The sequence below is a fragment of the Bison bison genome, unplaced genomic scaffold (assembly GCF_000754665.1).
Source record: "Bison bison bison isolate TAMUID 2011002044 unplaced genomic scaffold, Bison_UMD1.0 scf7180017854159, whole genome shotgun sequence".
Lineage (NCBI taxonomy): Eukaryota > Metazoa > Chordata > Mammalia > Artiodactyla > Bovidae > Bison > Bison bison.
In genome coordinates this window covers 9,066-11,672 of record NW_011484732.1, presented here as the reverse complement: position 1 = coordinate 11,672, position 2,607 = coordinate 9,066, and the positions used below count along the sequence as shown (strand labels likewise).

The 2,607-nt window shown below is 51.2% G+C and overlaps 1 pseudogene; it reads left to right on the top strand.

Annotated features, from left to right (window-relative positions):
• Positions 1 to 95: 95 nt before the first annotated feature.
• LOC105000157 lies at positions 96 to 2,005 on the top strand (annotated as a pseudogene).
• Positions 2,006 to 2,607: the final 602 nt, after the last annotated feature.

Sequence of the window (2,607 nt, the reverse complement as noted above, 5' to 3'; positions counted from 1 at the left end):
CTGGAGGAGCTGTGGTGTGTGGAGTGCAGAGCCCTCACAGGGTCCTGGTGCCCATTGGCCTCTGCACAGCTCAGGGTGTCCTTGTGGCCCCGCAGGTGGTGGAAACTGAAGGTGCTGGACTTGCACCGGAACACCCACCAGGACTTCTGGACCCTCTGTGGTCTGGGATCAAGGCCAGTGTTTGTTCAGTGCTGGGGCCTGAGCCTGCCCAGACCATGCAGAAGAGGTGCAGGGTGGAGGCACAGGCAGGGCTGAGGCTGGTGCGAGCCACTGTGGAGGTGCTGGTCGACCTGTGCCTCAAAGAGGACACCCTGGACGAGACCCTCAGCTACCTGCTTAAGAAGGCCTAGCGGAGGAGGAGCCTGCTGCACATATGCTGCCAGAAGTTGAGGATCTTCGCCTTGCCCATGCAGAGCATATGGAGGATCCTGAAGATGGATAAGCTGGACTCTGTCCAGGACCCGGTAGTGAACTGGACCTGGAAGCTAGCCACCCTGGGCAGGTTCATACCGCACATGGGCTGGATGGGCAACCTGCGCTGGCTGCTGCTGTCGTGCATTCATCTTTTGCCCCACACCTCCCCTGACAAGGAGGAGCTCTGCGTTGGCCAGCTCACCACCCAGTTCCATATCCTTCCTTGAGGGCTGCCTGCACCAGGTGCCCAGGTGAAGCGTGGCGCCAGCTCTGCAGACCAGAATAGCCCTCTCTTCTTTCATTACCCTCAGGGCATCTACACTGTGCCCGCTGGGGACATTGCCTGGGTGCACGGGCCGCTCAGAATTCCTCAAGATGTCTCCGCTTTGTCAGGTCACGTACCTCCTTAGGGTCAGAGGTATGGCCTAGGTTAGATGATGTCAAAGGGGACTTCTTGCTGGGAGTCCACATAGTGGGAGTCAGTTGTTATGCTCTTGGGAATTCTTTCTGAGAGAGTGATGTCTTAGCTGAGATGATGACAGATAACTAAGAGAGAAGGACATTGGTCCATCAGGTGTGAGGTTTGAAGTCCCAAGCTATGTCTCTCCCCTCGCACCTGCCACTACTGTCCTCAGCTGTTTTAGGCTCCAAGTGAGCTATGGGAAGTGGGTGATTCTGGAGGTGACAAGGAGGGATCAGGGGTGGAAAACTGTCACTCCTAAGTAGTCCAGAGAAGAGAAAAGACAAATGAGAATATTTGTTGAGGTGGCTCCAATTTCTTTAAGTCCAAATTACAATTATTATTTTCCTCTAAGACTTTTGAATACATAGAAATTCCTCAGTAACAGATATTGTTCTGCCTTGAACATAGTGATAAAAGCTGAGAAGATCCAGCCTAGTCTGTCTGTATGAATGAGTTGCATTGATTCCCTTTTTGGCAGGTGCAAGCTCCAAGCATTAGGAATAAATATGTTCACTGAGAAACCAGAGTAAGAAAGAAAAAAAAAAAAAAGTATTGTAGGTGTTGATGGGCGGTTTGTGGCTCCCAAATATCCTGGGGATATTCACCCAGGGGTCATCTGTAACTGTTGAGACCCACCAGCCCATGACCACTTCATCCAACCTGCTGTTGAATTCAACTAGTCATGTCCTGTACAAACATCTTAATTCCTGGGAACCAAATACTAGTAAGCTGAAATAGTGAAATAGCATTTGTTTACTGTTTGTTTCCGATATTGAAAATAGTTCATCATTTTGTGCAGGGGGAGGTCATACCTATGTGAGTGTGACCTTCTCCTGGAAATACCCCCTGCCTTATGTTAAGAAGGAGAGAGGCTAGCTCCAAGCCAGTGAGATGCCCTGTGTTCTGGTGAAATAGGACTCTCCTACCCACATCCCTCTGCCCCTGGAACTGACTGCTCTGTCTCTCCCCAGGTGCCTGAAGGCCCCTAGGGAGACCCTGTGGATCACGAACTGCCTGATTTTAGAGTCAGACCTGACGTACCTGTCACAGTGCCCGAGCATCAGCCTGCTGAACGACCTGGGCCTTAGTGGGGTCAACCTGAACAGCCTCAGCTTGGAGCTCCTGCAGGTACCCAACACCCCTGGAGAGCTATGAGGATTTGCATGTCACCCTGCACTTGGGCCTCCTGCTCAGCTGCATGCCCAGCTCAAGCAGCTGCTATGCAAGTCTGAGCCTCCCAGTATGGTCTGTTTCAGTGCCAAGCCCTACCACACCATGGTGACCAGATATTCTACGACAACAACCCATCCTGTGCCCTTGATACATGCCCTCCTAGAGCAGCCCATGAGTTGCAGGCTTTGTCCCCGGCACAGGGACACTGCCAACCAGCCCCCAGTGTGTCAAGAAGGAACACAAACCACAGTTTTCGACCATTGTTCAGTGCATGCAGGAAAAGAAAAGGTGATTTAGAGTGGGTGGAGGGGTGGGGGAGGGATGGATTTTTGGAGAGATGTGTTCCTACGAAGTTAGAAATGTGAATCTGAATTTTGGAGGGGGAATTGTGGGCTTGGAGGTTGATGGGGTCGTTACCCCTGGGTTTGATTGTTACAAAGAAATAAGGGGATCTTCAGTGTCAATCATTGGGTGTCCTCTGTGATCTATGACCATGATTTCCCCTTTAAATTCATGACTCTCCTGTTAGTGTTTAAATAAAAGAGCCTGAACGTGAG